The sequence below is a fragment of the Cervus elaphus genome, chromosome 12, assembly GCF_910594005.1.
Source record: "Cervus elaphus chromosome 12, mCerEla1.1, whole genome shotgun sequence".
Taxonomy (NCBI): Eukaryota; Metazoa; Chordata; class Mammalia; order Artiodactyla; family Cervidae; genus Cervus; species Cervus elaphus.
The window spans coordinates 97190727-97205075 of NC_057826.1; the positions used below are offsets into that span (position 1 = coordinate 97190727).

The window sequence follows — 14349 nt, forward strand, 5'->3', positions numbered from 1 at the left end:
AGTAAGTCTTGTAGTCAGTCTCTGTGCCAGTAGATATTACACATGTTTCCAGGTCCTCAGGCTGCTTTCTGATTTTGGAACAGATTTATGTAAAGTCCTGACATTGCACTTAATGCTGAGAACGGTGCTGAGGCCCTGCAGCATCATGAGTTAGAAGACAGCTGCTCATATCAAAAAGCCAAATCCCTGCCAGTTTAAACAAGTAGGATTTATCTTCCTGCCCGCCCCACTTATCTAACCAAACGTATGTCTAACACTGCAACTCAAAGTGCCCTTAGAAGTGAGACTTCTTCTATTTTCTGCTCTACTCTCCTTAATAAGAAAACATTATCATCTCCTTGTTACGAGATGGCTGCTGTATCTGTGAGTTTCATGTCCTTAATTCTAGGCAGAAAGAATAAGGAAGAGGGAAGCGTCACCCCTTCCAGAATTTCCAAGAAACTCTGAGCTGATGTCACAAGGCTATATTCAGCTGCAAGAGAGTCAAGTAAAGAGTATTTTCAGTTGGGCACAGGGCCGACCTATCCATTTAGGACAGTGCCTAGAGCTCGTCATATTAATACTTTTAGGATCCTCCAAAAATGTCATTTTACTTTCTTTTAAAATCAGAAGGGAAAGAGACTATACTTAATATGAATATACAACAATGAATCTAGTCTGAATTGTGTTTGTCTTTATACCAATGAAGTTGTGAAATTCAATTTTAACTTTTAAATGGAGAAGGGGTCCACAAAGGCCAAAGCATCTAAGGATGATGCTTAGGATCATCTAAGGATGATCCCAGCACAGCCATGATTGGGATGATCCCACTGGATTCCACACTGGAATGATGCCACACTAGCTACTGTCTTTTTTCCCTCACCCAGAAAGCAGATTTCATAAGACTATGAACATTACAAAATTAATACACATAAATAATAACATCATTCTCACCAGAGACATATTGCCCACTACAAGTATTGACTAGTGATTATTAGTTTTTTTGAATGGTATATAAGTATTTTTTCTTTCAAAATAAGATGCTATTGTGCAATGCTACATTTCTTGACCTCATTTTCCAAACCAAGAAATTTTAATAGCTTCACCCTTTGGCTGCCCATGGTTTATCATTGCCCAATCGCTAACTCCTTTCCTTGGTGTTTTGCCAATAAGTTGGGGATTACTTAGACTAGTGACTGCCATGGAGTATGTGCTTTTAGTTACCTGACTACCTGCACAGCCTGTCACCTTGGCCCTTCTGCAAAAGACCATTTAAGGAGGAGCTGTTTTTAGCAATTACTGTATTTTCATTTTTGGTTAGAAAAGAGTGGGTTTTTCTCTTCTCCACAAACATTTGACCACCAATTGCCAAGAGTATCACTTGTGAGTTATTTGGAAGAGCTGTTGGCCCTTAATTGTTTCCAGATGACATTTGAAATGGATGATGTGGTGGAATTCATTTCCTATTCTCAGAGCACCAAGAATAAGTTTAGCACCTCAAAGCATCCTACTTGAAATCTTTAACAGACAGCATGTGCCCCATACTGCCCATGTACAGGGAATTTGTTCCTAAAGAGGTGGCTTCTATTGACAGTACTAATGCATAATCCTTGAAGCAGAGACAGTCTCTTGTTCAATTTGGTCCTCTCGTGGAGGTGCAGTGGCCATAGTGGCCTCTTTAGCCTCTCACTGAATCTTAATCCAAATTAATTAAATTGCCAACCTTAAAACCATTTATGTTTCCAAAATCAATTCAGGATAATAGCTTTTTCCTGGGGAAAAAACAAACTATCATTATGTATGATCCTGGCTAAGAGGAATGCCAGTATCCATATAAGAAAGATATGGTCAGCATCATGTTCTCTTAGACAAAAGGAGAGCCCTGGAATCAGCTTAGAAAGGAAAAAGTAAAGAGAGTAAAGGTTAAAAAAGAAAACAGCTCTTTCTGAGAGGTGAGGTTAATGGGTAAATTGTTTCACTTTCTAAACACAGTATCTTCACCTAAAAAATGAAGGTAACATTGCCTGTGTGTGTGCTCGGTAGCTCAGTTGTGTCCGACCCTTTGTGACCCCATGAACTGTAGCCCGCCAGGCTCCTCTGTCCGTGGGGATTCTCCAGGCAAGAACACTGGAGTGGGTTGCCAAGCATTGCAGGTGGATTCTTTACAGTCTGAGCCACCAGGGAAGTCTACTTCAGAATAAGTTGTGATGAAGACCAATCAAGATAATTTTTGTAAAGCGATAGGGCAATGCCTCTCACATTTTAAGACCCCAATAGATGGTGTTTATATCTTTATTGGGCTTCCCTGATAGCTCAGTTGGTAAAGAATTCACCTGCAATACAGGAGATCCTGATTCAATTCCTGGGTTGGGAAGATCTGGTGGAGAAGGGATAGACTACCCACTCCAGTATTCTTGGGCTTCCCTTGTGGCTCAGCTGGTAAACTGCCTGCAATGCGGGAGACCTGGGTTCAATCCCTGGGTTGGGAAGGTACCCTGGAGAAGGGAACGGCTGCCCACTCCAGTATTCTTGCCTGGAGAATTCCATGGACAGAGGAGCCTGGTGGGCTACAGTCTGCAGGGTCGTAGAGAGTCAGACATGACTGAGCAAATTTCACTTCACAAGTTATGAGACAGCAAAAGATGAATGATTAGTAAACAAGGAATATCAGTCAGAGCAAGAAAGCTGAAGGGTGCGGGGCAGACCAAGTCATTTAATGGAACAGAAAATCATTTCTAAGCAAATTCTCAAAATTCACCAGGGTGGTAAGGGTAGAGAATATGAGAACACCAGATCTCCACAAAGCACAGGATGGGATTTCACACTATCGTTATATATATACGGCTCCAAAATCACTGCAGATGGTGACTGCAGCCATGAAATTAAAAGACACTTACTCCTTGGAAGTAAAGTTATGACCAACCTCTATAGCATATTAAAAAGTAGAGACATTACTTTGTCAACAAAGGTCTGTCTGGTCAAGGCTATGGTTTTTCCAGTGGTCATGTATGGATGTGAGAGTTGGACTGTGAAGAAAGCTGAGCGCTGAAAAATTGATGCTTTTGAACTGTGGTGTTGGAGAAGACTCTTGAGAGTCCCTTGGACTGCAAGGAGATCCAACCAGTCCATCCTAAAGGAGATCAGTCCTGGGTGTTCATTGGAAGGACTGATGCTGAAGCTGAAACTCCAATACTTTGGCCACCTCATGCAAAGAGTTGAGTCATTGGAAAAGACCCTGATGCTTGGAGGGATTGAGGGCAGGAGGAGAAGGGGGTGACAGAGGATGAGATGGCTGGATGGCATCACCGACTCGATGGGCATGAGTTTGAGTAAATTCCGGGAGTTGGTGATGGACAGGGAGGCCTGGCTTGCTGCGATTCATGGGGTCGCAAAGAATCAGACATGACTGAGCGACTGAACTGAACTGATATATATGCATACATATATATATATTTTTTTTTTGGAGAGGGGTGGGGCTTGTTTGTTTTACTGTCATTGTTTGAATTAAAAGGAAAAATTACCCAAAAAGCTAGAGTTTGCCAACACTGGAGCTGTCTTCATTTGCTAGAACCACCATAAAATAATACTACAGACTGCATGACTTAAGCAAAATTCATTTTTCTCCCAGTCTGGAGGCTAGAAGTCTGAAGTCAAGGTGCAGCAGGACTGGTTTCTTCTGAGGCCTCTTTCCTTTGCTTGCAGATGGCCACCTTCCTGCTGCGGGCCTTCTCACATGGCTCTCTCTGCTCACACATCCCTGGTGCCTCTCCAGCCTCTTGTAAGGACACCAGTCCTGTAAGAGGAGACCCTAATAACCTCACAGTCACCTCTTTAAAATTATCTCCAAATACAGTTGTATTCTGAGGTCCTGGAGCCTAGTGCTTCAACTTATGAATTTGGGAGGGACACAATTCAGGGGTTAATATAGATGTCAAAATGCAATTAACATCTAGGCCCCGAAGTCTCGAAAAATAAAAGAGGGAGATACAGGTGACATCACCATCAGGGTACCAGCCTTTCTCCTCTTTATTCTGATCCTCTCTCTTCTCTGCAAACACCACATTGGTTTTCACTGACTGTCTTTCTGAAAATCCTAGGCTGTCTCCTTGATGCTAACTTCCTTGAAGATTTCCATAGAGAGACTTCAATTAGGGTTCAGTGGAATGGTGTGGTGGGAAGGACTGCAGGTTCAAAATCAGAAAATGAAGGAAGCCTCTGGTAGGCCCAGCAGGAAGAACATGGCTGAGAGATGACTGGTTTGCTGCACAGAAATCTGCTTTCTGCACTCGACTTCCCAAATGCCTCTGGGACATCCACCACTTCATTCAAACACACTCAAGGCAAAGCATTCCAACATCACTGATCGTTTCTCTGACAGCTTTCCAGTGCTTCATTCTTTGTGTTAATAGTGGCCGAGAAAATTACGCGAAGTATCCAGGATGTTGACATCAGTTCAATTCAGTTCAGTCGCTCAGTCATGTCCAACTCTTTGTGACCCCATGAACCGCAGCATGCCAGACCTCCCTGTCCATCACAAACTCCCGGAGTCCACCCAAACCGATGTCCATTGAGTCGGTGATGCCATCCAACCATCTCATCCTCTGTTGTCACCTTCTCCTCCTGCCCTCAATCTTTCCCAGCATCAGGGTCTTTACCAATGAGTCAGCTCTTCACATCAGGTGGCCAAAGTATTTGAGTTTCAGCTTCAGCATCAGTCCTTTCAATGAATATTCAGGACTGATTTCCTTTAGGACAGACTGGTTAGATCTCCTTGCAGTCCAAGGGACTCTCAAGAGTCTTCTCTAACACCACAGTTCAAAAGCATCAATTTCTTTGGTGCTCAGCTTTCTTTATAGTCCAACTCTCACACCGTACATGACTACTGGAAAAAACATAGCCTTGACTAGACAGACCTTTGTTGACAAAGTAATGTCTCTGCTTGTTAATATTTTGTCTAGGTTGGTCATAACTTTCCTTCCAAGAAGTAAGTGTCCTTTAATTTCGTGGCTGCAATCACCATCTGCAGTGATTTTGGAGCCCCCAAAAATAAAGTCTGCCTCTGTTTCCACTGTCTCCCCATCTATTTGCCATGAAGTGATGGGACCAGATGGCATGATCTTAGTTTTCTGAATGTTGAGCTTTAAGCCAACTTTTTCACTCTCCTCTTTCACTTTCATCAAGAGGCTCTTTTAGTTCTTTGCTTTCTGCCATAAGATTGGTGTCATCTGCATATCTGAGGTTATTGATATTTCTCCCAGCAATCTTGATTCCAGCTTGTGCTTCATCCAGACCAGCATTTCTCACAATGTACTCTGCATGTAAATTAAATAAGCAGGGTGACAACATACAGCCTTGACATACTCCTTTTCTTATTTGGAAGCAGTCTGTTATTCCATGTTCAGTTCTAACTGTTGCTTCCTGACCTGCATACAGATTTCTCAAGAGGCAGGTCAGGTGGTCTGGTATTCCCATGTCTTTCAGAATTTTCCATGTCAGAATGTTGACATACTATTTGCTCTACTGTCTACTTCAAAGTTCCTCAGAGTTCTCTGAATTTTACTTTCTAGAACAAATATTCTTGGCATAAGCATAAAGGATGCCCATGCAGTTATTTTTAATGGTAACAGAAAGCAAGTTCTGGATGTTCAGGTCGGAAGCAAGCTGTCTGTTAGCAATGAACAATTAATGGCTACGTAGTAATAAGTTTGGTTGGCACAGACTTATTTCTTCAATTCACTGATACATAACAACAACCACAATGTATTAAAAAATGATCTTGTTTCTATTGAGTGATCTCCCTTTGCTCTTGTTCTTATGCTACAACTTACCTGGCATTGCCCCAGGTTCACCTTCAGTTTCATTGATTGAAGATGGCATCTAAGGAGACCAATTTGATTCACCAAAGTATAAAGCTAGATGGGACCAAAAGAAATGGTTCAGTTAAATCTGCCAGGAAAATTCCAGTGCAACAAAACCATCAACATTTTCCAGGGCAGAAAGGCAGTGTTTCTGGTATATTTCACTGTCCAAAGGACTTTCCTGTGTCAAGTCACTCCCCTGTTGTAGTGTCTGAATTTGAATGAACTCTATATTACTGAATCCTCTGCCCCATATCTAGTTTAAGGAAGAGCCCTGATATTCCAACAATTTGCAAGCAAATACACAGACTGAATTCTGAATGGTGACTCTAGATTCCCCTTGAAATTTTGATTTCCAGTGTTAGTCACAGCTACAGCTGGAAGACTATTTAGCCTACGGATGATTCAGGAATTCTTGCCTAATGGATGATGACTCATATGGTGAGTCCCTTGAAATCTGAAAATTAATGCTGGTCAAAATGCAAATTTCCAGGGGGAACCCTTTGCAACTGTTTGAAGCCCAGTTATTTTTCTCATGATATGCTAGAATTTGGCTGGTTGCTTATTTTAGGCTATTTGCACACGACTTTGCTATACTTTTGCATGGACGAGCAAAGCATAGAGTGTCCTCATCCTTCTGTGGTCACGCATTCTGCTTTCTTTCCCTCAGTCTTCAGCAAGGATCCATGTCTTCGAGAAGACCATTCACCCAACAGTGCCCTCTGCCTCTCATCAGCAACTTAGCAGCATAACTCAGGTTCCCTGATTTCTAGCTCAGGGTTCTTGATACTATACCAAGTGGCTCACAAGGGTTACTCCAATGTCCCACCCATCCCACAGGGCCACTCAAGCCTCCAGACTACACAAGTTAGCTATCTGCATGCCACACCAAATAAGGTCTGAGGATGTGAGTTTTGCAGCCAAAAAACCTGAAGCTACTCTTCTTTCCCTGCCTCAAAAATTGTCCATTCCCCTCACCAGCCAGCCCCTGGAGCAGCTAAAGGACATGATGTGGCTTTGCACACTCATTCTATAGGGAACAAAGGAATACAAATTATAGCTCCTATTACTAGTCTCCTCAAACTCCTTCAGTGTTTCCCTGCAGAAGGTCACAATCCTTGGCTTGTTATTAGAGGCATCCTTTAGCCTGCCCTGAACCTCCCTGCTTCCTCTCTACCCAGCAGCTCCTTACCCTGCCCCTTCTTGTCAGTGATGGATTCTTGCTCTTTGCTATCCCATTCCCCTTGGTAGAGTGTCCCTCCCACACCCTTCACTTAACTCTAGCTGAGCCGCCAGACACATATTATTTTTCCTAGGCCTTGCCACGGAGGGATCCCCTCCACCTCCTCTCTCAGGTCATTTAAGCACTCCCTGCTCACAGGGCATGTAAGGTCAACTATTGTTTTCTGTGTCTCCCAGGCTCTCCTTCCTTAGTGGCTCCCATGCTTTTTAATATCTACCAGACACACCTGATACTTTCTGCCTCTGTGCCTTTTGCCCATGCTGCTCTCTTGCTGAGAGCTCCATTTCTCATTCCTATCAGAATCCTAGCTATACATCAAAGTCAGTTGAAATACTATCTTCCATTTAACTGACTCTAATCCTCTGCATTCTGATGCTGTGGTGACAGATTACCCCAAACCGAAACAACACCAATTTATACCTTTATAATCCTGGAAGGCAGAAGTCTGAAATGGCTTTCACTGGGCTACCATTAAACGATTGGCAGGTCTGTGCTCCTTCTGCAGGTTCTAGAGGCAGTTTCCTTGGCTTTCCCAGCTTCTGGAAGCCACCCACACTCTTCCCATCTTCAAAGGCAGCAGGCGTGTATCTTTAAATCTCTCTCCACTTCTGCCATCACACCGCTCCTTGCTGTCCCTCTGGTCTGCCTCTTATAAGAATTCTGTGACTACTCTGGGTTCATATGAATATTCCCAGAAACCTCATCTCAAGATCTTTAATCATGTCTGCAAAGTCCTTTTTACCATGTAAAGTAACATATTCATAGGTTCTGGAGATTTCCCTAAAAGAAATCTATCTTTTTCATTTCTATAACCTTATAACATTGAGTATCTCTAATTCAGGGTTCATCTAAGACTGTATCCTTAGGGCAGGGTAATAGCTTTTATTTAAAATTCAGGTAAAACTTTATTTTTGGATACTGGTATTTGAATTTCATATTATTTTCACATGTCACAAAAGATTATTTTTTCTTTTTCTTTTTGTATTGAAGTACTGTCAATATAAGATATTACATTAGTCCCAGGCGTACAATATAGTGATCCAACATTTATATACATTATAATCTGATCACCATGATAAGCTTAGTAAACAAGTCCCCAAATCCATATAAAGTTATTCCATCTTTACTGACTATAGTCCGTGTGCTGTACATTACCACCTCCATGACATTACTGGAAGTTTTGTATGTCTTAATCCCCTTTACCTGTTATATACAATCCACAACCCCCTTCTGTCTGGCAATCACTTGCTTGTTCTCTGTCTGTTTCTATTTTAATATGTTTGTTGGTTTATATTCCACATATGAGTGAAATCATACAGCATTTATCTTTCTCTTTCTGACTTATTTCACTTAGCAAAATTCCTTCTAGACCCATCCATGTCGTCACAAAAGGCAAGATTTCCTTCTTTTGTATGCCTGAGTAATATTCCATTATATGTATTTCTCCTGACAATTTCATTTCTTAAAACAGTCTAACCTCTATTCTTCATTGCAATGTCCACATACAGGCACAAAGGTAATTTACATAAGTATGATTATTATGGAAATATCTATAGTAATGAATAATTGGAAACAACTTAAAAGTCTATCAGTATGGTAGTTAAATTATGCTATAGTAAAAAAAACAGAGTATTAAGCAGACATTCAAAACAAGAGGGAGATGCATAAACAGGCATGGAAAACATTCACAATGTGTTAAGTTCAAAAAAAAAAGCAAGTTTAATGCAGTACATCTAAAACAATTTGGCTTTTGAAAACAAATTATATGTGTGCAATAGGTTATATATGCAAACAGAAGGATCTGGGAGATAGGTTATTACTTGCCTATGTGATTTTGGAACATTTTCACCCTGTCTGAACATTTGGACTTGATTTTACAGTTATGTTTTGCTGTCACGATTGGAAGAAAGGAGAGAAATCTGTTCTGAAAATACAGCAACAGATACTATGTGACTTCTGGAAACAAGGGAGGTCAATAATGGGCGTTTGGTAAGAGACCAAAACATACGACATTCTTCTTTCAGAGGAAACTGAAAGCTAAGGAAATCCTACTCCATAATTACTGCTTTTGAAACTAACTGCTTTACATTTACTTTCTTTTCCATGAAATGAGAGCAGTCACATAAAAATGTTTCTCAATGATATTAAGATGTCACGATTCCACAGTTGTCTACATCTGACTCTTTCCGATGGTTCTGCGGTGTGACAATAAGCTTCAGGAAATCTCCCAGAATTCCCAGGTTGAGGAGTGAGGAAAAAACCCACCTTTTTGTTATTGAATTGGATACAGGCTATTAACAAAGGAATATTTTTAAGTAGATTTAATTAGACCATTCATGGTGTAAATTTCTTTTCATATAGTCCATTCCTTAAATCTCTGTGTCTCTCTATATTTTTCTTTTCTTCTATACTCCAGGATCTAATCAATTTAGAGTTCTTTACACATGATAATTCTTTGAATCGAGTTTGGCCACCAAAACAGCAGGATGCTATCAAACTTATTTTTGTATGTATGATTCCATATGTTTAAAAGTCAACATGCAAATATATGCAAAAATTCTAAAATTTAAAAAAAAAAAAACCTCCCTGAACTTAATACCAGTCCTTATGGGTGGTTCCAGGTGTCCTGAAATTGGGTGGCTTGTGAGTGTGGGTGGGTGGTAGATGGTAACTACCAACCTCATTCTCTTCCTTAAAGTTGCTAAAAATGAGATCTTACAGGAGACCAAGGAAATACATTCAATAATGCTCAACAAAGATTTTCTAATTGACAATTTTTTGTAGATGCTTTTTAAATGAACATAATTCCATTTACTTTCGTCAACAATACTGCTGCTGTTAACCCTGAAATGAGAACCACAAGATGACACCTTTATACTCTGTCTAGTACCATGATTCCTCTATTACAGAATAAATCCAATTATCTGTTTATTCAAAATTTCCATTTAACTCCATAGTATTCAAAAACACTGCTATTATATTTTCTGAGTCTCATTTCCATTATCGGCAATCTTCTCTGCATATGATATCTTCTGCTATGATGAGGCTAAAATTTACCTTGTAAAATTCTTTGCTTAGTGTCATAATAAGAGTTATGAATTTACAAAAACTTGGTGCTATTTATTTCTACTTAGAATCACCTGGTTCTCTCTGGAATCATAGAACTCTTATAAGCAGTCAGTGTACTAAGGAAAATCAGTGTGCTTCCTTGCAAACACAAGGGAAAGAAAGAATGAAGGAAGGAATTCAAGTGGTGGGTTTTATGATATAATGGACAAGAGAATTCTAAGAGGTCTGGCGTGCTGCAGGTATCTTCCCAGCTCTAGGAAGGCTCAAGCTGGCAGAGTACCACCGGTACTCCTACTTTCTAATCCCCAGCCTCCCACCTTCTGCCCACATCCTCTCCTTCCCCTGACCCAGCACCTCCCCGCCATGCCCACTCACCTTCTTACCACCTATCTGCATACTCACCTATAAAGGCGAGCTGACATAAAATTCAGGATATGAATAAACATGTTGTGGGGATAAAATCTCACTCATTTTTAATTTCTTGCCACATTCTAAGACGTAAAGTAACCTTTCCCGGGATGGAACACGAATGTGCCCTGTTCATCCCAGGCAGTGGATCAAGTAATTGTATTTCTGAGGATGAAAACTGCCTTACTGGGAAAGTAAAGATAGTTTTTTTTGTATTTGAAGATTTGGGCTCATGTTTAATCGGTAAGAGTCAAGCTTCTTATTGATTGGGCCATTAAAGCCTTTTGTGAGGGAAAATAAAGAAGTCTGAGCTTTTGGATAAAGCAGAAAATGGAGTGAAGTGAGGGAGGTTCAGAAGAAAGGGGATGTAGGGAGAACGGAGCCCTGAGCCAGGAGGATGTTCTACTATGGCCAGGGTGGACCAGGAAAGGGACCCAGAAAAAGCCCTCCATGAAGAGGTTATCATAGACATGTTAGCAAATATTTTTCCCAGTTGGAAGAAGAGATTTTCAAGATAGGTGGTTGGCCAGGGAGATTTAGAGTCACGCATCTCAGACTGGTAGTCTCAGATGCCCATACAAACTGGGGATTTGGAAAGGATATTCATACAGGAGATCATGTTCTGTGACAGTGTTTTCCATAAGATAAAATGCATTTCTATTATGAGTGTTATTCTAAACTAGAAAGAATGGATAGTGAGTGTCGACAGTGGCAGGGCAGGGCTTGGGTGTGGAGAGGGGTAGGTAGCAGCTGGGGGAAAGGGTCAGGCTTTGGGGAATACCAGAAAATAAGAACACAAAAAGAACGGTAGCAGCAACAAAGTTATTAGCAACCTTAAATACAGAAAGATCATTTTGCCAAAGTACAATTCAGATAAAAACTGGACAAGTTATTTTTAAGTATTCAAGACAACTAGAGTCATTGATCCAGAGCCTGTTTTTCACATCCTTATGCTGGAATTCATTTCGGTATGGTTTTATTTTTTTAAATATATACCTATTTTGTTTATGCTTGTTTTTTCAGACCTGCGAATTTTATATTCATGGATAAAAGAAAGCTGACGATAGGATCAGTGATTCATCACAGATAATTATTGAGAAACTAACCATGGAGACCAAGGACAGAGCTGGAGGATTCAGTGGGGGAGGGGCGATACAGAGGGAGGGAAGGATCTAAGTGTTTATTTTTTTTTTTTCTTTTGTTTCTTTTTATTTCTTTCCATTTATTTTTATTAGTTGGAGGCTAATTACTTTACAATATTATAGTGGGTTTTGTCATACATTGACATGAATCAGCCATGGATTTACATGTGTTCCCCATCCCGATCCCCCCTCCCACCTCCCTCCCCATCCCATCCCTCAGGGTCTTCCCAGTGCACCAGCCCTGAGCGCTTGTCTCATGCATCCAACCTGGGCTGGTGATCTGTTTCACCCTTGATAGTATACTTGTTTCAATGCTATTCTCTCAGAACATCCCACCCTCACCTTCTCCCACAGAGTCTAAAAGTCTGTTCTGTACATCTGTGTCTCTTTTTCTGTTTTGCATATAGGGTTATCGTTACCATCTTTTTAAATTCCATATATATGTGTTAGTATACTGTATTGGTCTTTATCTTTCTGGCTTACTTCACTCTGTATAATGGGCTCTAGTTTCATCCATCTCATTAGAACTGATTCAAATGAATTCTTTTTAATGGCTGAATAACATTCCACTGTGTATATGTACCATAACTTTCTCATCCATTTGTCTGCTGATGGGCATCTAGGTTGCTTCCATGTCCTGGCTATTATAAACAGTGCTGCGATGAACATTGGGGTGCACGTGTCTCTTTCAGATCTGGTTTCCTCGGTGTGTATGCCCAGAAGTGGGATTGCTGGGTCATATGGCAGTTCTATTTCCAGTTTTTTAAGAAATCTCCACACTGTTCTCCATAGCGGCTGTACTAATTTGCATTCCCACCAACAGTGTAAGAGGGTTCCCTTTTCTCCACACCCTCTCCAGCATTTATTGCTTATAGACTTTTGGATAGCAGCCATCCTGACTGGTGTGTAATGGTACCTCATTGAGGTTTTGATTTGCATTTCTCTGATAATGAGTGATGTTGAGCATCTTTTCATGTGTTTGTTAGCCATCTGTATGTCTTCTTTGGAGAAATGTCTGTTTAGATCTTTGGCCCATTTTTTGATTGGGTCATTTATTTTTCTGGAATTGAGCTTCAGGAGTTGCTTGTATATTTTTGAGATTAATCCTTTGTCTGTTTCTTCATTTGCTATTATTTTCTCCCATTCTGAAGGCTGTCTTTTCACCTTGCTTATAGTTCCCTTTGTTGTGCAAAAGCTTTTAAGTTTCATTAGGTCCCATTTGTTTATTTTTGCTTTTATTTCCAATATTTTGAAAAATATGGAACGCTTCATGTTATTTGCGTGTCATCCTTGCGCAGGGGCCATGCTAATCTTCTCTGCATCGTTCCAATTTTAGTACATGTGCTGCGGAAGCGAGCACCGGACCTAAGTGTTTAAAAGGGAGACTATGGTAAATGCTGAAGACTAGTCCATTTAACGTCTTTCTCAGGGGATTTTTCCTGAGCATGAGGTGAGGCAGGAGGCAAACATTTGGAGCCAGTCTATGTCATAAGGAAAAGTCATGACAAGATACGGTTTCCTTTTACGGCTATGATTCCCCTACAGGTAGATGGGGGCGCTTTAGACCTAGTGAGGCTAGACTTAAGCAAGGCACTTGACAAAGTCTAAGTTCTGTCCTTGTAATCAAGTCAGGGAAAAAGCAGCAGCAGTGGCAAAAGCTAATCCTTAGACTAGTGCTGAAACAGTTGCTTAAGAGTAGCCTAGGAAGCTGTTAAATGTCCGAGATGCCTGTGCCACGGCCCTTTAGGCCCTGGAGTGAATTCCAGAAGTCAGGTTTTGGTAAGCTCCCCAGATGATTCCCATGAGCAGACAGGCATGACATCTCTGAAGGAAGCTGACTGACAGACCAGAGACAAGCTGAAGAGAGATGTCCCAAGGTTCCATGCGTGTTCCATTCCAGTCAACACTCTCATCAGTATCTCAGATAAGAATGAGAAGTTTATCACATTCAAGGATGAGGTGAAACTGGACAAGATGGCAGAATTAGCATCCAAAATGATTTCCGCCTAAGTTTGACAAGATAAAAACCTAAGGTTATGTTAAAATAAGATTGTCAGTAAAATTTTCATGTCACCTACAACTTCAAATCACAGGGGAGACCTCCAAAATTCATCTTATTATTTGTAATTTTAGAAAGTCAATGAAAAATAATGCAGGGATCTGGTCTGGTCAGAAGTCTTTCAGCCTGGGCAGGGAGATGATTGTATATAGATAGATGCTGGGAGACAAAGAATCAACCATGAGGTCAATTTGGCACATGAATGGGGAGTTAATAGATTTCTATGAGCAGACTCAGGAAAAAAGACGTAATGTGTGTGACTTGAATCCAAAAATGTAGATACATGGCACATCAGTCTTAAAGTTATGGAATCAAGTATTAAAAAGGTGTATTGCATTTCATCAAGGTCTTGATTAAACACTCTAGTTATTAGTTAACTAGGATGCTACTTGTCCTCCTTAAAAGGTAAGCATCTTTCAGTCTCAGAATTGAAAACTGAGTAGAGAAATATCTTAGAAAATTAAAACCCAATAATACTAATATTTTTGCATCAAGAAAATTTAAAATTCAATATTTTACATACTTATGTTTGGGAATTGCATTTGAATGACAGCTTTGTAATTTCAATGTAAATTGTCTAAGTAATTGATT

The 14349-nt window shown here is 40.5% G+C and overlaps 1 non-coding gene across 1 annotated transcript; it reads right to left on the minus strand.

Annotated features, from left to right (window-relative positions):
* Positions 1 to 12951: 12951 nt before the first annotated feature.
* On the minus strand, positions 12952 to 13059 carry LOC122705952. Its single transcript, XR_006344222.1, has one exon. It is a non-coding gene; the product is annotated as a U6 spliceosomal RNA (small nuclear RNA).
* Between the last annotated feature and the right edge of the window lie 1290 nt (positions 13060 to 14349).